This window comes from Salminus brasiliensis, chromosome 9, assembly GCF_030463535.1.
Source record: "Salminus brasiliensis chromosome 9, fSalBra1.hap2, whole genome shotgun sequence".
NCBI lineage: Eukaryota > Metazoa > Chordata > Actinopteri > Characiformes > Bryconidae > Salminus > Salminus brasiliensis.
In genome coordinates this window covers 10,478,271-10,503,621 of record NC_132886.1, presented here as the reverse complement: position 1 = coordinate 10,503,621, position 25,351 = coordinate 10,478,271, and the positions used below count along the sequence as shown (strand labels likewise).

The following is a 25,351-nucleotide window of genomic DNA, read 5'->3' as shown; positions in this document are numbered from 1 at the left end:
CTGTGTCCCCAGTGCAAGACCCTGACCGAGTGCAACAAGTACATCGAGTGATGTTGAAGCCGGTTCCTCAGAGTCCACCTGTAGTGGCTCCTCAGGTGGTAAACCCAAGTTTAGGGGTGGAGAGTGACCAAAGGTGCGGAGAAGATCCAGGGCAGTGGGTTGTCGTTGGTACTGCTCAGGATCCGCCTAGACCTCCTCAGCCGTCCCACACTGATCCAACTGTAGAGAACCCTGCAGAGGTAAGCCCACTAGCCAGTGTAGGAGTTGGTGCTGTAGTGCCCATTGAGTCCCTGACAGAAGCATGCAGCCCTCAGTTGGAGGCCAGGCGACGGACGCCTCGGGTCAATGCTGGCCAGCACCGAAATCTCTATCATTTACCAGTGTCAGTGGGGGGTAATGGGACTGCACCTTCTCAGGTACCTGGCTCAAGCAATTGGACACGGGCATATTTTAGACCATGGGATTAGTTGTGTTTGTATGGGATTGGTCTGTCTGCGGGACGCCGACACAATGTGTGGGAGTAGAATGTAACCAGTGCAGCCTTTGCCTGGCTACGAGTGTCTGGTGAGCCCTGTCAGCCACCGTAGTCAAGGTGATGCGCTGTTTTCCCCCTCCCCTTACGGAAGCGCCAGGTGGATACAATCGGGGTGAGCATTAGCTTTAGCATATATACATACGGCGGTGCTGGGTGTATGGAGAGCTTCATTCTGCTAGGGTCTGTTGTGACTTCGGCGACGGTCATCAGACGGTGTGTTGGCGTGCCGGTCTATGCAAGCTTCCCCCTCTTCTGAGTCTGTGGTGCATTAGCACAGAGCTCTCGGAAACAGCTTCAACACTGTAGCCATTTGTTGTGGATTCACTGCGCTTTTACCGCTCCTGTAAGCAGGTTGTGCTGAGACAGCGTCTAACAGTAGGTGTAATGTGGATTGGTGCAACAGCTAACTGGGTGTGAGCTTGTGCATAGCAGCAGCTAAAGCGTTCTGTGGGAGCGTCGCCATTGACCAGTCCAGGTGGCGCCGGACTATTGGAACGTGCAGACCTGAAAGCAACTACTCGTCATCTCTTGTTTTAATAATAAATGTTTAATACCTACATGGTGAAATTGGAGCCGCTGCTGTTTTGCTGGGTTTGTTACTTTTGTTTGGTTGGTTTTGTTTTTTTTCTATTTTGTTTCCTAGTTTTATTTTGATTTGCCTTTGTTTATTATTTTGTTTGATTACTTTGCTGCTTGGTTGTTTTGTTCTATTTGAATGGATTTTGTTATTTTTGCATTTAATGATTTGGTTATCAATTGATGGCTTTATGCTGTGCATTTTTGGTTAATTGATTTACCGTTTCATTTCATTTGGCAGCAGTTCTTGGTTTATCGTGTGGAATATTTTAAAGAATTATTTTTTTTGTTTGTTTATTATTATTATTATTATTATTATTATTATTATTATTATTGGTTATTTGTGGGAGATCATTCTGGCTGTGGGGAGTCCTCTGGTTCCAGTGATCAGAGCCATTGTGGATTCTAATTGTGTCTCTTCTTCTTATAGGACATCTGGATGCTCCTTTCCTGTCTGTTCACTCGTGGTTTGGCACCTTACTTGCGGTGGTGTGAGTTCACGTGCACTGCACTTTTGTGTGTGTGTGTGTGTGTGTGTGTGTGTGTGTGTATTGGAGACTTTAGAATGCAGACAGGGCTAGGCCACCTGTAATTGGACGCCCACAGCCGATATCCCAGTTCTTTGGAGCTCCTGTAATTTTGTTATTATATTCTTTGTTTATTTTTCTTATTGTGTTTGTTGTTAATTTTAAATAATATTAATAAATGAGTGATTTTATACATGGTGGTGAATAAACCTTTCTAATTACCTCAATCCATGTCTCTGAATATTGTTCAGGCTTACCTGTGTGTCTAGGTGCTTTTAAGATTTATAGAATATTTCCTGGGGTGAAATTCCCCAGGTGGCGTAGTCGGGTGTTGCTATACTACCACAGGTCACACATGACATGAGCTTTACAAACGAAGCAAATCTAACGATGCTGTTTAACAGACGCACTGGTGAAGAGTTTAGCATTGCGGAACTAGAAACATGCGACTGATTTCCCGGGGACTGTTTTAAGAGACGGCTTTCAGGTTTCTGATTTTACCACGTCAACATGAAAATAAAGCATTCGTATATTTTTCACACATCCAGAAATAAACACACAGGAGACAGCATGTGATATTCTACCCAGTGCTGAATTTGTACTGAAACTCTCCTTAAACTGAAACCGTTTAAAAACGGGACATTTGGTTATCAGCGCAAAGTATTCTGGGATGTGACAACATTTAAATATGTAAAAAACGTTTTTTCTCTTTTTATTGCAAATTAGTTTTATAAAGAGAAGGATAATGAAGCAAAACACGTTTATATACAGAATAACGTCTATGAAATGCTGACCCACAAGATTTTTCTTCTGGTCGCATTTAAATATAATATCAATTTATAATCGGTAGCTTTTAATTTTCCAGTCTATGATATTTTTGATCTTTACGCGTTCCTGGGGCGTTTTTACTGCTTCAACTTTCTCTACGCGTGTCTCAACGTATAATCGCTCAGTCCACCGTCTCCGTGCGTTGGCGTTATTTAAGGTAGTGGAGCAGCGAGCGCCGAGAGAAGTCAAGACTATACTTTCAGGGATCATTTCTATAGTTCCTAACTTGGAAGTGTGATTAGAAAGTGTTACGTCTCCCTAACCACGATGACGAGTAGCGATGCGCTCTTCTGAGCGCGAATCGGGTATCGGCTTGTGATCTTCATCAAAGGCCTTTATCATTGATGACCGTTCTCTGCTCTTTATAGAGTATGGGAGGAAGAGAGCATGTTCAGAGTGGTTAGCATTATAATTTCTGGTGAACTAAAAGAAGATGAAACTTGCTTTTTTTTTTGAGTCATTTTGGTTTGACTTATTCATGTTCTAAGCAAGTAATACATCTATATCTGATGATGGTCTGATTTATTGTCTTTGTTTATAGATGTTTAAATGAGTTTACAAGGCTGTTTACTGCTGAGTTACTTAAAAGCAATATATTACAAAAGTCCTTAAGTTTGAAAAATTCAAGCAAAATGGGACAAATATTGCTCTGAATTTAAGTGGTTTCCATGTGATCTCATCCCACAAACATCCCGAAAACCTGTGGACGTCGAGTCAATGTTGAAACGACGCTCATGTTTGATTTCAATATCAGTTCAATGTGTTGTCTTTCCTCTCTCTCTTAAGAGCAACGTGCATGAAACATGGAGGAGGCTCTGTTATGTTCTGGGGCTGCTTTGCTGCATCTGGCACAGGGTGTCTTGAATCTGTGCAGGGTACAATGAAATCTCAAGACTATCAAGGGATTCTAGAGAGAAATGTGCTGCCCAGTGTCAGAAGGCTTACTCTCAGTCGCAGGGCATGGGTCTTGCAACGGGATAATGACCCAAAACGAACAGCTAAAAACACAAGAATGGCTGAAAGGAAAACATGAAATGGCCTTCTATGAGCCCTGACCTAAATCCTATTGGGCATCTTTGGAAGGAGCTGAAACATGCCATCTGGAAAAGACACCCTTCAAACCTGACACAACTGGAGCAGTTTGCTCATGAGGAGTGGGCCAAAATACCTGCTGAGTGGTGCAGAAGTCTCATTGACAGTTACAGGAATCGTTTGATTGCAGTGACTACCTCAAAAGGTTGTGCAACAAAATATTTAGTTAAAGGTACCATCAATTTTTTTTATCCAGACCTGTTTTATGAGTTTATTATTTTTTTTATAATTCTGATGAAGCATGGTTGAAAAGCAATGACAGATTTTCATTTGTTCATTTTCATAGAATTTCTATTTATTATTACTTTTGTCAGATTTAAGTTATTTCTGTGACCATGGTGAGTTTTTATTTCATTAACCAAGGGGTACCAACAATTTTGTCCACGTGTGTATAATTTCAATATCAGTTCAGTACTCACTGGGCAGTCTAAAGGTGCAAGGAATGTTTATATAGTCACTGTAAAGTAAAATGCAAAATATGTCATTCTCGCCCAAAATATTATACATTTCTTCACATTAAGACATAATATTAATTTATAAATGGTAGTTTTTATTTCGTATCACCTAATAGGTTCATGTTATTGGTAGTTTAGTAGAGTTATGTTTAGGGGTTTCTGAAATTGCCAACCTTTGCTTTCTTTTGTTTCAAAACTAAAATAAACTTAGATAAAGTTGCATAACTGGTCTGAACCATCCTAAACATTTACAATTTACAAAATTATACTTATAAATAAAAAGGTTGATTTTGCCTAAAAATCAAACAATATATATCCCTCTGTCTCATTCTGTCAGATTCAGTGTGGCTTCCTTAGTGTGACTGTAATGAGTACAATTGTGCCAAAGAATTACAACAGTGACAATAACCACAAGAATAACAATAATTAAAATTACCACATTAATTTTAACAACAGTAGACACAACAATAGTGGTATATAAAGATGATTTAAAGACAAATTTACAAAAAATATACTTATGAATGGATGAGTTGAGGCGATTCATTGAAACAATAAAACCGTGTAGAAGTTAGTTTAGGTTGAGGAAATCAGACTGGTTGACTAAATGACCACGAAAAAAAGAAAGCATCATCTTCTTTCTGTTGCTCTTTCTCACACTGGTCCAGAAGAGACGAACAAGCTGTGAAACAAATTCGTTTAGAAGTCAACAGACAACCTCGTGTCGCTTTCCCTGTAGAAATAATCATTCTCCTTTCTACACAGCTGGCACTAAAACCATTAAACATGACATGAGCTTTACAAACGAAGCAAATCTAACGATGCTGTCTAAGATCAGACGCACTGGTGAAGAGTTTAGCATGGCGGAACTAGAAACATGCGACTGATTTCCCGGGGACTGTTTTAAGAGACGGCTTTCAGGTTTCTGATTTTACCACGTCAACATGAAAATAAAGCATTCGTATATTTTTCACACATCCAGAAATAAACACACAGGAGACAGCATGTGATATTCTACCCAGTGCTGAATTTGTACTGAAACTCTCCTTAAACTGAAACCGTTTAAAAACGGGACATTTGGTTATCAGCGCAAAGTATTCTGGGATGTGACAACATTTAAATATGTAAAAAACGTTTTTTCTCTTTTTATTGCAAATTAGTTTTATAAAGAGAAGGATAATGAAGCAAAACACGTTTATATACAGAATAACGTCTATGAAATGCTGACCCACAAGATTTTTCTTCTGGTCGCATTTAAATATAATATCAATTTATAATCGGTAGCTTTTAATTTTCCAGTCTATGATATTTTTGATCTTTACGCGTTCCTGGGGCGTTTTTACTGCTTCAACTTTCTCTACGCGTGTCTCAACGTATAATCGCTCAGTCCACCGTCTCCGTGCGTTGGCGTTATTTAAGGTAGTGGAGCAGCGAGCGCCGAGAGAAGTTAAGACTATACTTTCAGGGATCATTTCTATAGTTCCTAACTTGGAAGTGTGATTAGAAAGTGTTACGTCTCCCTAACCACGATGACGAGTAGCGATGCGCTCTTCTGAGCGCGAATCGGGTATCGGCTTGTGATCTTCATCAAAGGCCTTTATCATTGATGACCGTTCTCTGCTCTTTATAGAGTATGGGAGGAAGAGAGCATGTTCAGAGTGGTTAGCATTATAATTTCTGGTGAACTAAAAGAAGATGAAACTTGCTTTTTTTTTGAGTCATTTTGGTTTGACTTATTCATGTTCTAAGCAAGTAATACATCTATATCTGATGATGGTCTGATTTATTGTCTTTGTTTATAGATGTTTAAATGAGTTTACAAGGCTGTTTACTGCTGAGTTACTTAAAAGCAATATATTACAAAAGTCCTTAAGTTTGAAAAATTCAAGCAAAATGGGACAAATATTGCTCTGAATTTAAGTGGTTTCCATGTGATCTCATCCCACAAACATCCCGAAAACCTGTGGACGTCGAGTCAATGTTGAAACGACGCTCATGTTTGATTTCAATATCAGTTCAATGTGTTGTCTTTCCTCTCTCTCTTAAGAGCAACGTGCATGAAACATGGAGGAGGCTCTGTTATGTTCTGGGGCTGCTTTGCTGCATCTGGCACAGGGTGTCTTGAATCTGTGCAGGGTACAATGAAATCTCAAGACTATCAAGGGATTCTAGAGAGAAATGTGCTGCCCAGTGTCAGAAGGCTTACTCTCAGTCGCAGGGCATGGGTCTTGCAACGGGATAATGACCCAAAACGAACAGCTAAAAACACAAGAATGGCTGAAAGGAAAACATGAAATGGCCTTCTATGAGCCCTGACCTAAATCCTATTGGGCATCTTTGGAAGGAGCTGAAACATGCCATCTGGAAAAGACACCCTTCAAACCTGACACAACTGGAGCAGTTTGCTCATGAGGAGTGGGCCAAAATACCTGCTGAGTGGTGCAGAAGTCTCATTGACAGTTACAGGAATCGTTTGATTGCAGTGACTACTTCAAAAGGTGGTGCAACAAAATATTTAGTTAAAGGTACCATCAATTTTTTTTATCCAGACCTGTTTTATGAGTTTATTATTTTTTTTATAATTCTGATGAAGCATGGTTGAAAAGCAATGACAGATTTTCATTTGTTCATTTTCATAGAATTTCTATTTATTATTACTTTTGTCAGATTTAAGTTATTTCTGTGACCATGGTGAGTTTTTATTTCATTAACCAAGGGGTACCAACAATTTTGTCCACGTGTGTATAATTTCAATATCAGTTCAGTACTCACTGGGCAGTCTAAAGGTGCAAGGAATGTTTATATAGTCACTGTAAAGTAAAATGCAAAATATGTCATTCTCGCCCAAAATATTATACATTTCTTCACATTAAGACATAATATTAATTTATAAATGGTAGTTTTTATTTCGTATCACCTAATAGGTTCATGTTATTGGTAGTTTAGTAGAGTTATGTTTAGGGGTTTCTGAAATTGCCAACCTTTGCTTTCTTTTGTTTCAAAACTAAAATAAACTTAGATAAAGTTGCATAACTGGTCTGAACCATCCTAAACATTTACAATTTACAAAATTATACTTATAAATAAAAAGGTTGATTTTGCCTAAAAATCAAACAATATATATCCCTCTGTCTCATTCTGTCAGATTCAGTGTGGCTTCCTTAGTGTGACTGTAATGAGTACAATTGTGCCAAAGAATTACAACAGTGACAATAACCACAAGAATAACAATAATTAAAATTACCACATTAATTTTAACAACAGTAGACACAACAATAGTGGTATATAAAGATGATTTAAAGACAAATTTACAAAAAATATACTTATGAATGGATGAGTTGAGGCGATTCATTGAAACAATAAAACCGTGTAGAAGTTAGTTTAGGTTGAGGAAATCAGACTGGTTGACTAAATGACCACGAAAAAAAGAAAGCATCATCTTCTTTCTGTTGCTCTTTCTCACACTGGTCCAGAAGAGACGAACAAGCTGTGAAACAAATTCGTTTAGAAGTCAACAGACAACCTCGTGTCGCTTTCCCTGTAGAAATAATCATTCTCCTTTCTACACAGCTGGCACTAAAACCATTAAACATGACATGAGCTTTACAAACGAAGCAAATCTAACGATGCTGTCTAAGATCAGACGCACTGGTGAAGAGTTTAGCATGGCGGAACTAGAAACATGCGACTGATTTCCCGGGGACTGTTTTAAGAGACGGCTTTCAGGTTTCTGATTTTACCACGTCAACATGAAAATAAAGCATTCGTATATTTTTCACACATCCAGAAATAAACACACAGGAGACAGCATGTGATATTCTACCCAGTGCTGAATTTGTACTGAAACTCTCCTTAAACTGAAACCGTTTAAAAACGGGACATTTGGTTATCAGCGCAAAGTATTCTGGGATGTGACAACATTTAAATATGTAAAAAACGTTTTTTCTCTTTTTATTGCAAATTAGTTTTATAAAGAGAAGGATAATGAAGCAAAACACGTTTATATACAGAATAACGTCTATGAAATGCTGACCCACAAGATTTTTCTTCTGGTCGCATTTAAATATAATATCAATTTATAATCGGTAGCTTTTAATTTTCCAGTCTATGATATTTTTGATCTTTACGCGTTCCTGGGGCGTTTTTACTGCTTCAACTTTCTCTACGCGTGTCTCAACGTATAATCGCTCAGTCCACCGTCTCCGTGCGTTGGCGTTATTTAAGGTAGTGGAGCAGCGAGCGCCGAGAGAAGTTAAGACTATACTTTCAGGGATCATTTCTATAGTTCCTAACTTGGAAGTGTGATTAGAAAGTGTTACGTCTCCCTAACCACGATGACGAGTAGCGATGCGCTCTTCTGAGCGCGAATCGGGTATCGGCTTGTGATCTTCATCAAAGGCCTTTATCATTGATGACCGTTCTCTGCTCTTTATAGAGTATGGGAGGAAGAGAGCATGTTCAGAGTGGTTAGCATTATAATTTCTGGTGAACTAAAAGAAGATGAAACTTGCTTTTTTTTTGAGTCATTTTGGTTTGACTTATTCATGTTCTAAGCAAGTAATACATCTATATCTGATGATGGTCTGATTTATTGTCTTTGTTTATAGATGTTTAAATGAGTTTACAAGGCTGTTTACTGCTGAGTTACTTAAAAGCAATATATTACAAAAGTCCTTAAGTTTGAAAAATTCAAGCAAAATGGGACAAATATTGCTCTGAATTTAAGTGGTTTCCATGTGATCTCATCCCACAAACATCCCGAAAACCTGTGGACGTCGAGTCAATGTTGAAACGACGCTCATGTTTGATTTCAATATCAGTTCAATGTGTTGTCTTTCCTCTCTCTCTTAAGAGCAACGTGCATGAAACATGGAGGAGGCTCTGTTATGTTCTGGGGCTGCTTTGCTGCATCTGGCACAGGGTGTCTTGAATCTGTGCAGGGTACAATGAAATCTCAAGACTATCAAGGGATTCTAGAGAGAAATGTGCTGCCCAGTGTCAGAAGGCTTACTCTCAGTCGCAGGGCATGGGTCTTGCAACGGGATAATGACCCAAAACGAACAGCTAAAAACACAAGAATGGCTGAAAGGAAAACATGAAATGGCCTTCTATGAGCCCTGACCTAAATCCTATTGGGCATCTTTGGAAGGAGCTGAAACATGCCATCTGGAAAAGACACCCTTCAAACCTGACACAACTGGAGCAGTTTGCTCATGAGGAGTGGGCCAAAATACCTGCTGAGTGGTGCAGAAGTCTCATTGACAGTTACAGGAATCGTTTGATTGCAGTGACTACTTCAAAAGGTGGTGCAACAAAATATTTAGTTAAAGGTACCATCAATTTTTTTTATCCAGACCTGTTTTATGAGTTTATTATTTTTTTTATAATTCTGATGAAGCATGGTTGAAAAGCAATGACAGATTTTCATTTGTTCATTTTCATAGAATTTCTATTTATTATTACTTTTGTCAGATTTAAGTTATTTCTGTGACCATGGTGAGTTTTTATTTCATTAACCAAGGGGTACCAACAATTTTGTCCACGTGTGTATAATTTCAATATCAGTTCAGTACTCACTGGGCAGTCTAAAGGTGCAAGGAATGTTTATATAGTCACTGTAAAGTAAAATGCAAAATATGTCATTCTCGCCCAAAATATTATACATTTCTTCACATTAAGACATAATATTAATTTATAAATGGTAGTTTTTATTTCGTATCACCTAATAGGTTCATGTTATTGGTAGTTTAGTAGAGTTATGTTTAGGGGTTTCTGAAATTGCCAACCTTTGCTTTCTTTTGTTTCAAAACTAAAATAAACTTAGATAAAGTTGCATAACTGGTCTGAACCATCCTAAACATTTACAATTTACAAAATTATACTTATAAATAAAAAGGTTGATTTTGCCTAAAAATCAAACAATATATATCCCTCTGTCTCATTCTGTCAGATTCAGTGTGGCTTCCTTAGTGTGACTGTAATGAGTACAATTGTGCCAAAGAATTACAACAGTGACAATAACCACAAGAATAACAATAATTAAAATTACCACATTAATTTTAACAACAGTAGACACAACAATAGTGGTATATAAAGATGATTTAAAGACAAATTTACAAAAAATATACTTAAGAATGGATGAGTTGAGGCGATTCATTGAAACAATAAAACCGTGTAGAAGTTAGTTTAGGTTGAGGAAATCAGACTGGTTGACTAAATGACCACGAAAAAAAGAAAGCATCATCTTCTTTCTGTTGCTCTTTCTCACACTGGTCCAGAAGAGACGAACAAGCTGTGAAACAAATTCGTTTAGAAGTCAACAGACAACCTCGTGTCGCTTTCCCTGTAAAATAATCATTCTCCTTTCTACACAGCTGGCACTAAAACCATTAAACATGACATGAGCTTTACAAACGAAGCAAATCTAACGATGCTGTTTAACAGACGCACTGGTGAAGAGTTTAGCATTGCGGAACTAGAAACATGCGACTGATTTCCCGGGGACTGTTTTAAGAGACGGCTTTCAGGTTTCTGATTTTACCACGTCAACATGAAAATAAAGCATTCGTATATTTTTCACACATCCAGAAATAAACACACAGGAGACAGCATGTGATATTCTACCCAGTGCTGAATTTGTACTGAAACTCTCCTTAAACTGAAACCGTTTAAAAACGGGACATTTGGTTATCAGCGCAAAGTATTCTGGGATGTGACAACATTTAAATATGTAAAAAACGTTTTTTCTCTTTTTATTGCAAATTAGTTTTATAAAGAGAAGGATAATGAAGCAAAACACGTTTATATACAGAATAACGTCTATGAAATGCTGACCCACAAGATTTTTCTTCTGGTCGCATTTAAATATAATATCAATTTATAATCGGTAGCTTTTAATTTTCCAGTCTATGATATTTTTGATCTTTACGCGTTCCTGGGGCGTTTTTACTGCTTCAACTTTCTCTACGCGTGTCTCAACGTATAATCGCTCAGTCCACCGTCTCCGTGCGTTGGCGTTATTTAAGGTAGTGGAGCAGCGAGCGCCGAGAGAAGTTAAGACTATACTTTCAGGGATCATTTCTATAGTTCCTAACTTGGAAGTGTGATTAGAAAGTGTTACGTCTCCCTAACCACGATGACGAGTAGCGATGCGCTCTTCTGAGCGCGAATCGGGTATCGGCTTGTGATCTTCATCAAAGGCCTTTATCATTGATGACCGTTCTCTGCTCTTTATAGAATATGGGAGGAAGAGTGCATGTTCAGAGTGGTTACCATTATAATTTCTGGTAAACTAAAAGAAGATGAAACTTGCTTTTTTTTAAGTCATTTTGGTTTGTCTTTATCATGTTCTAAGCAAGTAATACATCTATATCTGATGATGGTCTGATTTATTGTCTTTGTTTATAGATGTTTAAATGAGTTTACAAGGCTGCTTACTGCTGAGTTACTTAAAAGCAATATATTACAAAAGTCCTTAAGTTTGAAACATTCAAGCAAAATGGGACAAATATTGCTCTGAATTTAAGTGGTTTCCATGTGATCTCATCCCACAAACATCCCGAAAACCTGTGGACGTCGAGTCAATGTTGAAACGACGTTCATGTTTGATTTCAATATCAGTTCAATGTGTTGTCTTTCCTCTCTCTCTTAAGAGCAACGTGCATGAAACATGGAGGAGGCTCTGTTATGTTCTGGGGCTGCTTTGCTGCATCTGGCACAGGGTGTCTTGAATCTGTGCAGGGTACAATGAAATCTCAAGACTATCAAGGGATTCTAGAGAGAAATGTGCTGCCCAGTGTCAGAAGGCTTACTCTCAGTCGCAGGGCATGGGTCTTGCAACGGGATAATGACCCAAAACGAACAGCTAAAAACACAAGAATGGCTGAAAGGAAAACATGAAATGGCCTTCTATGAGCCCTGACCTAAATCCTATTGAGCATCTTTGGAAGGAGCTGAAACATGCCATCTGGAAAAGACACCCTTCAAACCTGACACAACTGGAGCAGTTTGCTCATGAGGAGTGGGCCAAAATACCTGCTGAGTGGTGCAGAAGTCTCATTGACAGTTACAGGAATCGTTTGATTGCAGTGACTACCTCAAAAGGTTGTGCAACAAAATATTTAGTTAAGGGTACCATCAATTTTTTTTATCCAGACCTGTTTTATGAGTTTATTATTTTTTTTATAATTCTGATGAAGCATGGTTGAAAAGCAATGTCAGATTTTCATTTGTTCATTTTCATAGAATTTCTATTTATTATTACTTTTGTCAGATTTAAGTTATTTCTGTGACCATGGTGAGTTTTTATTTCATTAACCAAGGGGTACCAACAATTTTGTCCACGTGTGTATAATTTCAATATCAGTTCAGTACTCACTGGGCAGTCTAAAGGTGCAAGGAATGTTTATATAGTCACTGTAAAGTAAAATGCAAAATATGTCATTCTCGCCCAAAATATTATACATTTCTTCACATTAAGACATAATATTAATTTATAAATGGTAGTTTTTATTTCGTATCACCTAATAGGTTCATGTTATTGGTAGTTTAGTAGAGTTATGTTTAGGGGTTTCTGAAATTGCCAACCTTTGCTTTCTTTTGTTTCAAAACTAAAATAAACTTAGATAAAGTTGCATAACTGGTCTGAACCATCCTAAACATTTACAATTTACAAAATTATACTTATAAATAAAAAGGTTGATTTTGCCTAAAAATCAAACAATATATATCCCTCTGTCTCATTCTGTCAGATTCAGTGTGGCTTCCTTAGTGTGACTGTAATGAGTACAATTGTGCCAAAGAATTACAACAGTGACAATAACCACAAGAATAACAATAATTAAAATTACCACATTAATTTTAACAACAGTAGACACAACAATAGTGGTATATAAAGATGATTTAAAGACAAATTTACAAAAAATATACTTAAGAATGGATGAGTTGAGGCGATTCATTGAAACAATAAAACCGTGTAGAAGTTAGTTTAGGTTGAGGAAATCAGACTGGTTGACTAAATGACCACGAAAAAAAGAAAGCATCATCTTCTTTCTGTTGCTCTTTCTCACACTGGTCCAGAAGAGACGAACAAGCTGTGAAACAAATTCGTTTAGAAGTCAACAGACAACCTCGTGTCGCTTTCCCTGTAAAATAATCATTCTCCTTTCTACACAGCTGGCACTAAAACCATTAAACATGACATGAGCTTTACAAACGAAGCAAATCTAACGATGCTGTTTAACAGACGCACTGGTGAAGAGTTTAGCATTGCGGAACTAGAAACATGCGACTGATTTCCCGGGGACTGTTTTAAGAGACGGCTTTCAGGTTTCTGATTTTACCACGTCAACATGAAAATAAAGCATTCGTATATTTTTCACACATCCAGAAATAAACACACAGGAGACAGCATGTGATATTCTACCCAGTGCTGAATTTGTACTGAAACTCTCCTTAAACTGAAACCGTTTAAAAACGGGACATTTGGTTATCAGCGCAAAGTATTCTGGGATGTGACAACATTTAAATATGTAAAAAACGTTTTTTCTCTTTTTATTGCAAATTAGTTTTATAAAGAGAAGGATAATGAAGCAAAACACGTTTATATACAGAATAACGTCTATGAAATGCTGACCCACAAGATTTTTCTTCTGGTCGCATTTAAATATAATATTAATTTATAATCGGTAGCTTTTAATTTTCCAGTCTATGATATTTTTGATCTTTACGCGTTCCTGGGGCGTTTTTACTGCTTCAACTTTCTCTACGCGTGTCTCAACGTATAATCGCTCAGTCCACCGTCTCCGTGCGTTGGCGTTATTTAAGGTAGTGGAGCAGCGAGCGCCGAGAGAAGTTAAGACTATACTTTCAGGGATCATTTCTATAGTTCCTAACTTGGAAGTGTGATTAGAAAGTGTTACGTCTCCCTAACCACGATGACGAGTAGCGATGCACTCTTCTGAGCGCGAATCGGGTATCGGCTTGTGATCTTCATCAAAGGCCTTTATCATTGATGACCGTTCTCTGCTCTTTATAGAGTATGGGAGGATGAGTGCATGTTCAGAGTGGTTAGTCTTATAATTTCTGGTGAACTAAAAGAAGGTGAAACTTACTATTTTTTAAGTCATTTTAGTTTGACTTATTCATGTTCTAAGCAAGTAATACATCTATATCTGATGATGGTCTGATTTATTGTCTTTGTTTATCGATGTTTAAATGAGTTTACAAGGCTGTTTACTGCTGAGTTACTTAAAAGCAATATATTACAAAAGTCCTTGAGTTTGAAAAATTCAAGCAAAATGGGACAAATATTGCTCTGAATTTAAGTGGTTTCCATGTGATCTCATCCCACAAACATCCCGAAAACCTGTGGACGTCGAGTCAATGTTGAAACGACGCTCATGTTTGATTTCAATATCAGTTCAATGTGTTGTCTTTCCTCTCTCTCTTAAGAGCAACGTGCATGAAACATGGAGGAGGCTCTGTTATGTTCTGGGGCTGCTTTGCTGCATCTGGCACAGGGTGTCTTGAATCTGTGCAGGGTACAATGAAATCTCAAGACTATCAAGGGATTCTAGAGAGAAATGTGCTGCCCAGTGTCAGAAGGCTTACTCTCAGTCACAGGGCATGGGTCTTGCAACGGGATAATGACCCAAAACGAACAGCTAAAAACACAAGAATGGCTGAAAGGAAAACATGAAATGGCCTTCTATGAGCCCTGACCTAAATCCTATTGAGCATCTTTGGAAGGAGCTGAAACATGCCATCTGGAAAAGACACCCTTCAAACCTGACACAACTGGAGCAGTTTGCTCATGAGGAGTGGGCCAGAATACCTGCTGAGAGGTGCAGAAGTCCCATTGACAGTTACAGGAATCGTTTGATTGCAGTGACTACCTCAAAAGGTTGTGCAACAAAATATTTAATTAAGGGTACCATAATTTCTGTCCAGGCCTGTTTTACGAGTTTATTTTTAAAAATAATTCTGTTGAAGCATGGTTAAAAAGCAATGTCCGATTTTCATTTGTTCATTTTTACAGAATTTTTATTTATTATTACTTTTGTCAGATTCAGGTTATTTCTGTTACCTTTTTGAGTTTTTCTTTCATAAACTGAGGGGTACCAACAATTTTGTCCACGTGTGTATGATGTCAATAGCAGTTCAGTATTCACTGGGCAGTCTAAAGGTGTAAGGAATGTTTATATAGCCACTGTTTCTCAAAAATGGCAACTTCATCTAATTTTCAATGGTGAATTCCATTGAAAATTAGATGAAGTTGCCATTTTTGATGTAAAAAGTTATTCCAAATCCCTTTGGAGCATTTCTGTTGGTCCTGTCATCAAGACATTTTGAGCTAAAGTAAAGAACAACTACTAGATTCACATTATCTCAAATAGTGTAAAATAAAAAATGGAAAAAATGGAGCTACAAGGTTTTTGTCTGACATTTATTATGATAGGGTTGATAGTAATAGGGCTCACAGGAACAGCTCTATCGTGGTTCAAATCATATCTAACGGGATGCTATCAGTTCGTAAAGATAAAAGATTTATCTTCAAATTACACAGAAGTAAGATATGGAGTTCCGCAAGGCTCAATTTTAGGACCGCTGTTATTTATATTATACATGTTACCACTGGGCTCAGTTATAAGAAGATATGGCGTTAATTTCCATTTTTATGCAGATGACACACAGCTCTATATATCAGCCAAACCTGACGATAAATTTAGATTACAGAAAATGGAGGACTGTGTAAAGGATATAAAACTCTGGATGTCACATAACTTCCTTCTACTTAACAATGACAAAACCGAGGTTCTTCTTTTGGGTCCAAAAGACACTAGAAATGAACTATCCGACTTAATGTTAGACTTGGCTGATGTTACTATTATTCCCGATTTAGCAGCTAAAAATTGGTGTCACATTCGACTCAGATTTAACATTTGAGCAACATATAGTCAATATTAGTAGGACAGCCTTTATGCAGCTTAGAAACATTGCCAAACTAAGAAACTCCTTATCTCTACAGGACGCAGAAAAGCTAGTACATGCTTTTATTACCTCAAGTCTAGATTACTGTAATGCATTTTTGTCTCCCATTGGCTCCCATACAGCATGGCGGAACTAGAAACATGCGACTGATTTCCCGGGGACTGTTTTAAGAGACGGCTTTCAGGTTTCTGATTTTACCACGTCAACATGAAAATAAAGCATTCGTTTATTTTTCACACATCCAGAAATAAACACACAGGAGAGATCATGTGATATTCTACCCAGTGCTGAATTTTACTAAAATCAAACCGTTTAAAAACGGGAGCTTCCGCTGCGTACATAACGCACCAATGAAAACAGGGACATTTGGTTATCGGCGCAAAGCATTCTGGGAGGTGACATAATGAAAAATATTTAAAGAACTTATTTCTCATTTTATTGCTAATTAATTTAATTAAAAGTAAGATAACTTAGCAAAACACGTTTATATACAGAATAACGTCTATGAAATGCTGACCCACAAGATTTTTCTTCTGGTCGCATTTAAATATAATATTAATTTATAATCGGTAGCTTTTAATTTTCCAGTCTATGATATTTTTGATCTTTACGCGTTCCTGGGGCGTTTTTACTGCTTCAACTTTCTCTACGCGTGTCTCAACGTATAATCACTCAGTCCACCGTCTCCGTGCGTTGTAGTTATTTAAGGTAGTAGAGCAGCGAGCGCCGAGAGAAGTTAAGACTATACTTTCAGGGATCATTTCTATAGTTCCTAACTTGGAAGTGTGATTAGAAAGTGTTACGTCTCCCTAACCACGATGACGAGTAGCGATGCACTCTTCTGAGCGCGAATCGGGTATCGGCTTGTGATATTCATTAAAGGCCTTTATCATTGATGACCGTTCTCTGCTCTTTATAGAGTATGGGAGGAAGAGTGCATGTTCAGAGTGGTTAGTCTTATAATTACTGGTGATCAAAAATAAGTGTTGTTGAAGTATTTTAAGTACTAGTTAAATGCCTCAGCTCTACCTGATGATAATTACAGTTGTTATGGATTCTATGTCTGACTTTTAAGAGTTTGCAGGATTGGTTAACGCTCAATTATTTAAGATCTGTGTGTTTTAAAAGTCCGCTGTGTTTCACTTGAAACATTCGAGCAAATGTGGCACAAATATTGCTCTTAATATAAGTGGCTTACATGTGATCTCATCCCACAAACTCAGCAAACCTATGGATGTTGAATCAATGTTGATACAACACTCATGTACCCTCGGTTAATGAAAGAAAAACCCACAATGGTCACAGAAATAACTTGAATCTGAGAAAAATAATAATAAATAAAAAATTCTATGAAAAGGAACAAATTAAAATGCGACATTGGTTTTGAACCATGCTTCAACAGAATTATTTTAAAAAGTAAACTCATGAAAGAGGCCTGGACAAAAAATGATGGTACCCCTGAAAATAATGTGACCAAAGGGACATGTTAAATCAAGGTGTGTCCACTAATTAGCATCACAGGTGTCTACAATCTTGTAATCAGTCAGTGGGCCTATATATAGGGCTACAGGTAGTCACTGTGCTGTTTAGTGACAGGGTGTGTACCACACTCAACATGGACCAAGAGAAGAGAAGAGAAGAGAAGAGAAGAGAAGAGAAGAGAAGAGTTGTCTCAGGAGATTAGAAATAAAATGATAGACAATCATGTTAAAGGTAAAGGTTATAAGATCATCTCCAAGCAGTTTGATGTTCCTGTGACTGAGAAGCACATATTATACAGAAATTTAAGATCCATGGGACTGTAGCCAACTTCCCAGGACGTGGCCCTAGGAGGAAAATTGATGACAAATCAAAGAGAGGGATAATACAAATGGTAACAAAAGAGCCCAGAAAAACTTCCAAAGAAATTAAAGGTAAACTTCAAGCTCAAGGAACATCAGTGTCAGATCACACCATCCGTCGTTGTTTGAGCCAAAGTGGACTTCATGGGAGAAGACCAAGGAGGACACCATTGTTGAAAACAAATCATAAAAGAGCCAGACTGGAATTTGCCAAACCACATGTTGACAAGCTCCAAAGCTTCTGGGAAAATGTCCTATGGACAGATGGAACTTTTTGCCAAGGCACATCAGCTCTATGTTCACAGATGGAAAAATGAAGCATATCAAGAAAAGAACACTGTCCCTACTGTGAAACATGGAGGAGGCTCTGTTATGTTCTGTGGCTGCTTTGCTGCATCTGGCACAGGGTGTCTTGAATCTGTGCAGGGTACAATGAAATCTCAAGACTATCAAGGGATTCTAGAGAGAAATGTGCTGCCCAGTGTAAGAATGCTTGGTCTCAGTCGCAGGTCATGGATCTTGCAACAGGATAAATGACCCAAAACACGCAGCTAAAAACGCAAGAATGGCTAAGAGGAAAACATTGGACTATTCTGAAGTGGCCTTGCATGAGCCCTGACCTAAATCCTATTGAGCATCTTTGGAAGGAGCTGAAAAAAGCACCCTTCAAACCTGAGACAACTGGAGCAGTTTGCTCATGAGGAGTCGGCCAAAATACCTGCTGAGAGGTGCAGAAGTCTCATTGACAGTTACAGGAATCGTTTAATTGCAGTCACTACCTCAAAATGTTGTGCAACAAAATATTTAGTTAATGGTACCATAATTTTTTGTCCAGACCTGTTTTATGAGTTTATTTTCTTTAATAACTCTGTTGAAGCAGGGTTGAAAAGCAATGTCAGATTTTCATTTGTTCATTTTCATAGAATTTTTATTTATTATTACTTTTTTCAGATTCAAGTTATTTCTGTGACCATTGTGAGTTTTTCTTTCATAAACCGAGGGGTACCAACAATTTTGTCCATGTGTGTATGATGTCAATATCAGTTCACTACTCACTGGGCAGTCTAAAGGTGTAAGGAATGTTTATATAGTCACTGTTTCTCAAAGATGGCAACTTCATCTAATTTTCACTAATTTTCAACGGAAGTCAAAGTAAAAAGTTATTCCAAATCCCTTTGGAGCATTTCTGTTGGTCCATTCATCAAGACATTTTGAGCTAATGTAAAGGACAACAACTAGATTCACATTATCTCAAATAGTGCAAAAAAAAAATGGAGCAACAAGGTTTTTGTCTGACAGTGATGAAATATTTGTTGGGAACCAACCGGTGGGTTCGATTTCTTTTTATTCAGTGTCTCTCCTGTGACTGTCTGTGCAATAGTCTTTATATAATGATTGAAAGAGGCATGTTTAGCAGAATATGTTCATGCAAAGTAAAATGCAAAATATGTCATTCTGGCTCAAAATATCATACAGTTGTTTACATTAAGACATAATATTAATTTTTAAATGGTAGTTTTTACTGATGATTGTTTTTAAAGACAAATTTACAAAAATATACTTATGAATGGATGAGTTGAGGCGATTCATTGAAACAATAAAAACGTGTGAAATGTGCACTTCAGGAGGACGTAGGACCAACACTGGAGGTCTAGCTGGTTAGTTTAGGTTGAGGAAATCAGACTGGTTGACTAAATGACCACGAAAAAAAGAAAGCATCATCTTCTTTCTGTTGCTCTTTCTCACACTGGTCCAGAAGAGACGAACAAGCTGTGAAACAAATTCGTTTAGAAGTCAACAGACAACCTCGTGTCGCTTTCCCTGTAAAATAATCATTCTCCTTTCTACACAGCTGGCACTAAAACCATTAAACATGACATGAGCTTTACAAACGAAGCAAATCTAACGATGCTGTCTAAGATCAGACGCACTGGTGAAGAGTTTAGCATGGCGGAACTAGAAACATGCGACTGATTTCCCGGGGACTGTTTTAAGAGACGGCTTTCAGGTTTCTGATTTTACCACGTCAACATGAAAATAAAGCATTCGTATATTTTTCACACATCCAGAAATAAACACACAGGAGAGATCATGTGATATTCTACCCAGTGCTGAATTTTACTAAAATCAAACCGTTTAAAAACGGGAGCTTCCGCTGCGTACATAACGCACCAATGAAAACAGGGACATTTGGTTATCGGCGCAAAGCATTCTGGGAGGTGACATAATGAAAAATATTTAAAGAACTTATTTCTCATTTTATTGCTAATTAATTTAATTAAAAGTAAGATAACTTAGCAAAACACGTTTATATACAGAATAACGTCTATGAAATGCTGACCCACAAGATTTTTTTTCTGGTCGCATTTAAATATAATATTAATTTATAATCGGTAGCTTTTAATTTTCCAGTCTATGATATTTTTGATCTTTACGCGTTCCTGGGGCGTTTTTACTGCTTCAACTTTCTCTACGCGTGTCTCAACGTATAATCGCTCAGTCCACCGTCTCCGTGCGTTGTAGTTATTTAAGGTAGTAGAGCAGCGAGCGCCGAGTGAAGTTAAGACTATACTTTCAGGGATCATTTCTATAGTTCCTAACTTGGAAGTGTGATTAGAAAGTGTTACGTCTCCCTAACCACGATGACGAGTAGCGATGCACTCTTCTGAGCGCGAATCGGGTATCGGCTTGTGATATTCATCAAAGGCCTTTATCATTGATGACCGTTTTCTGCTCTTTATAGAGTATGGGAGGAAGAGTGCATGTTCAGAGTGGTTAGTCTTATAATTACTGGTGATCAAAAATAAGTGTTGTTGAAGTATTTTAAGTACTAGTTAAATGCCTCAGCTCTACCTGATGATAATTACAGTTGTTATGGATTCTATGTCTGACTTTTAAGAGTTTGCAGGATTGGTTAACGCTCAATTATTTAAGATCTGTGTGTTTTAAAAGTCCGCTGTGTTTCACTTGAAACATTCGAGCAAATGTGGCACAAATATTGCTCTTAATATAAGTGGCTTACATGTGATCTCATCCCACAAACTCAGCAAACCTATGGATGTTGAATCAATGTTGATACAACACTCATGTACCCTCGGTTAATGAAAGAAAAACCCACAATGGTCACAGAAATAACTTGAATCTGAGAAAAATAATAATAAATAAAAAATTCTATGAAAAGGAACAAATTAAAATGCGACATTGGTTTTGAACCATGCTTCAACAGAATTATTTTAAAAAGTAAACTCATGAAAGAGGCCTGGACAAAAAATGATGGTACCCCTGAAAATAATGTGACCAAAGGGACATGTTAAATCAAGGTGTGTCCACTAATTAGCATCACAGGTGTCTACAATCTTGTAATCAGTCAGTGGGCCTATATATAGGGCTACAGGTAGTCACTGTGCTGTTTAGTGACAGGGTGTGTACCACACTCAACATGGACCAAGAGAAGAGAAGAGAAGAGAAGAGAAGAGAAGAGTTGTCTCAGGAGATTAGAAATAAAATGATAGACAATCATGTTAAAGGTAAAGGTTATAAGATCATCTCCAAGCAGTTTGATGTTCCTGTGACTGAGAAGCACATATTATACAGAAATTTAAGATCCATGGGACTGTAGCCAACCCTCCAGGACGTGGCCCTAGGAGGAAAATTGATGACAAATCAAAGAGAGGGATAATACAAATGGTAACAAAAGAGCCCAGAAAAACTTCCAAAGAAATTAAAGGTAAACTTCAAGCTCAAGGAACATCAGTGTCAGATCACACCATCCGTCGTTGTTTGAGCCAAAGTGGACTTCATGGGAGAAGACCAAGGAGGACACCATTGTTGAAAACAAATCATAAAAGAGCCAGACTGGAATTTGCCAAACCACATGTTGACAAGCTCCAAAGCTTCTGGGAAAATGTCCTATGGACAGATGGAACTTTTTGCCAAGGCACATCAGCTCTATGTTCACAGATGGAAAAATGAAGCATATCAAGAAAAGAACACTGTCCCTACTGTGAAACATGGAGGAGGCTCTGTTATGTTCTGTGGCTGCTTTGCTGCATCTGGCACAGGGTGTCTTGAATCTGTGCAGGGTACAATGAAATCTCAAGACTATCAAGGGATTCTAGAGAGAAATGTGCTGCCCAGTGTAAGAATGCTTGGTCTCAGTCGCAGGTCATGGATCTTGCAACAGGATAAATGACCCAAAACACGCAGCTAAAAACGCAAGAATGGCTAAGAGGAAAACATTGGACTATTCTGAAGTGGCCTTGCATGAGCCCTGACCTAAATCCTATTGAGCATCTTTGGAAGGAGCTGAAAAAAGCACCCTTCAAACCTGAGACAACTGGAGCAGTTTGCTCATGAGGAGTCGGCCAAAATACCTGCTGAGAGGTGCAGAAGTCTCATTGACAGTTACAGGAATCGTTTAATTGCAGTCACTACCTCAAAATGTTGTGCAACAAAATATTTAGTTAATGGTACCATAATTTTTTGTCCAGACCTGTTTTATGAGTTTATTTTCTTTAATAACTCTGTTGAAGCAGGGTTGAAAAGCAATGTCAGATTTTCATTTGTTCATTTTCATAGAATTTTTATTTATTATTACTTTTTTCAGATTCAAGTTATTTCTGTGACCATTGTGAGTTTTTCTTTCATAAACCGAGGGGTACCAACAATTTTGTCCATGTGTGTATGATGTCAATATCAGTTCACTACTCACTGGGCAGTCTAAAGGTGTAAGGAATGTTTATATAGTCACTGTTTCTCAAAGATGGCAACTTCATCTAATTTTCACTAATTTTCAACGGAAGTCAAAGTAAAAAGTTATTCCAAATCCCTTTGGAGCATTTCTGTTGGTCCATTCATCAAGACATTTTGAGCTAATGTAAAGGACAACAACTAGATTCACATTATCTCAAATAGTGCAAAAAAAAAATGGAGCAACAAGGTTTTGTCTGACAGTGATGAAATATTTGTTGGGAACCAACCGGTGGGTTCGATTTCTTTTTATTCAGTGTCTCTCCTGTGACTGTCTGTGCAATAGTCTTTATATAATGATTGAAAGAGGCATGTTTAGCAGAATATGTTCATGCAAAGTAAAATGCAAAATATGTCATTCTGGCTCAAAATATCATACAGTTGTTTACATTAAGACATAATATTAATTTTTAAATGGTAGTTTTTACTGATGATTGTTTTTAAAGACAAATTTACAAAAATATACTTATGAATGGATGAGTTGAGGCGATTCATTGAAACAATAAAAACGTGTGAAATGTGCACTTCAGGAGGACGTAGGACCAACACTGGAGGTCTAGCTGGTTAGTTTAGGTTGAGGAAATCAGACTGGTTGACTAAATGACCACGAAAAAAAGAAAGCATCATCTTCTTTCTGTTGCTCTTTCTCACACTGGTCCAGAAGAGACGAACAAGCTGTGAAACAAATTCGTTTAGAAGTCAACAGACAACCTCGTGTCGCTTTCCCTGTAAAATAATCATTCTCCTTTCTACACAGCTGGCACTAAAACCATTAAACATGACATGAGCTTTACAAACGAAGCAAATCTAACGATGCTGTCTAAGATCAGACGCACTGGTGAAGAGTTTAGCATGGCGGAACTAGAAACATGCGACTGATTTCCCGGGGACTGTTTTAAGAGACGGCTTTCAGGTTTCTGATTTTACCACGTCAACATGAAAATAAAGCATTCGTATATTTTTCACACATCCAGAAATAAACACACAGGAGAGATCATGTGATATTCTACCCAGTGCTGAATTTTACTAAAATCAAACCGTTTAAAAACGGGAGCTTCCGCTGCGTACATAACGCACCAATGAAAACAGGGACATTTGGTTATCGGCGCAAAGCATTCTGGGAGGTGACATAATGAAAAATATTTAAAGAACTTATTTCTCATTTTATTGCTAATTAATTTAATTAAAAGTAAGATAACTTAGCAAAACACGTTTATATACAGAATAACGTCTATGAAATGCTGACCCACAAGATTTTTTTTCTGGTCGCATTTAAATATAATATTAATTTATAATCGGTAGCTTTTAATTTTCCAGTCTATGATATTTTTGATCTTTACGCGTTCCTGGGGCGTTTTTACTGCTTCAACTTTCTCTACGCGTGTCTCAACGTATAATCGCTCAGTCCACCGTCTCCGTGCGTTGTAGTTATTTAAGGTAGTAGAGCAGCGAGCGCCGAGTGAAGTTAAGACTATACTTTCAGGGATCATTTCTATAGTTCCTAACTTGGAAGTGTGATTAGAAAGTGTTACGTCTCCCTAACCACGATGACGAGTAGCGATGCACTCTTCTGAGCGCGAATCGGGTATCGGCTTGTGATATTCATCAAAGGCCTTTATCATTGATGACCGTTCTCTGCTCTTTATAGAGTATGGGAGGAAGAGTGCATGTTCAGAGTGGTTAGTCTTATAATTACTGGTGATCAAAAATAAGTGTTGTTGAAGTATTTTAAGTACTAGTTAAATGCCTCAGCTCTACCTGATGATAATTACAGTTGTTATGGATTCTATGTCTGACTTTTAAGAGTTTGCAGGATTGGTTAACGCTCAATTATTTAAGATCTGTGTGTTTTAAAAGTCCGCTGTGTTTCACTTGAAACATTCGAGCAAATGTGGCACAAATATTGCTCTTAATATAAGTGGCTTACATGTGATCTCATCCCACAAACTCAGCAAACCTATGGATGTTGAATCAATGTTGATACAACACTCATGTACCCTCGGTTAATGAAAGAAAAACCCACAATGGTCACAGAAATAACTTGAATCTGAGAAAAATAATAATAAATAAAAAATTCTATGAAAAGGAACAAATTAAAATGCGACATTGGTTTTGAACCATGCTTCAACAGAATTATTTTAAAAAGTAAACTCATGAAAGAGGCCTGGACAAAAAATGATGGTACCCCTGAAAATAATGTGACCAAAGGGACATGTTAAATCAAGGTGTGTCCACTAATTAGCATCACAGGTGTCTACAATCTTGTAATCAGTCAGTGGGCCTATATATAGGGCTACAGGTAGTCACTGTGCTGTTTAGTGACAGGGTGTGTACCACACTCAACATGGACCAAGAGAAGAGAAGAGAAGAGAAGAGAAGAGAAGAGTTGTCTCAGGAGATTAGAAATAAAATGATAGACAATCATGTTAAAGGTAAAGGTTATAAGATCATCTCCAAGCAGTTTGATGTTCCTGTGACTGAGAAGCACATATTATACAGAAATTTAAGATCCATGGGACTGTAGCCAACTTCCCAGGACGTGGCCCTAGGAGGAAAATTGATGACAAATCAAAGAGAGGGATAATACAAATGGTAACAAAAGAGCCCAGAAAAACTTCCAAAGAAATTAAAGGTAAACTTCAAGCTCAAGGAACATCAGTGTCAGATCACACCATCCGTCGTTGTTTGAGCCAAAGTGGACTTCATGGGAGAAGACCAAGGAGGACACCATTGTTGAAAACAAATCATAAAAGAGCCAAA

The 25,351-nt window shown here is 37.7% G+C and overlaps 8 non-coding genes across 8 annotated transcripts; all 8 read left to right on the top strand.

Moving 5' to 3' along the window:
- The first annotated feature begins 2,653 nt into the window (after positions 1-2,653).
- Positions 2,654-2,867, top strand: LOC140563221 (small nucleolar RNA U3). Its single transcript, XR_011980440.1, has one exon. It is a non-coding gene; the product is annotated as a small nucleolar RNA U3 (small nucleolar RNA).
- A 2,592-nt stretch (positions 2,868-5,459) lies between these two features.
- Positions 5,460-5,673, top strand: LOC140563220 (small nucleolar RNA U3). The gene has a single exon (XR_011980439.1). It is a non-coding gene; the product is annotated as a small nucleolar RNA U3 (small nucleolar RNA).
- Positions 5,674-8,264: 2,591 nt separating this feature from the next.
- Positions 8,265-8,478, top strand: LOC140563219 (small nucleolar RNA U3). The gene has a single exon (XR_011980438.1). It is a non-coding gene; the product is annotated as a small nucleolar RNA U3 (small nucleolar RNA).
- A 2,587-nt stretch (positions 8,479-11,065) lies between these two features.
- On the top strand, positions 11,066-11,279 carry LOC140563237 (small nucleolar RNA U3). Its single transcript, XR_011980456.1, has one exon. It is a non-coding gene; the product is annotated as a small nucleolar RNA U3 (small nucleolar RNA).
- Positions 11,280-13,865: 2,586 nt separating this feature from the next.
- On the top strand, positions 13,866-14,079 carry LOC140563233 (small nucleolar RNA U3). Its single transcript, XR_011980452.1, has one exon. It is a non-coding gene; the product is annotated as a small nucleolar RNA U3 (small nucleolar RNA).
- A 2,660-nt stretch (positions 14,080-16,739) lies between these two features.
- Positions 16,740-16,953, top strand: LOC140563215 (small nucleolar RNA U3). Its single transcript, XR_011980434.1, has one exon. It is a non-coding gene; the product is annotated as a small nucleolar RNA U3 (small nucleolar RNA).
- A 3,451-nt stretch (positions 16,954-20,404) lies between these two features.
- Positions 20,405-20,618, top strand: LOC140563211 (small nucleolar RNA U3). Its single transcript, XR_011980430.1, has one exon. It is a non-coding gene; the product is annotated as a small nucleolar RNA U3 (small nucleolar RNA).
- Positions 20,619-24,058: 3,440 nt separating this feature from the next.
- LOC140563175 (small nucleolar RNA U3) lies at positions 24,059-24,272 on the top strand. The gene has a single exon (XR_011980394.1). It is a non-coding gene; the product is annotated as a small nucleolar RNA U3 (small nucleolar RNA).
- Positions 24,273-25,351: the final 1,079 nt, after the last annotated feature.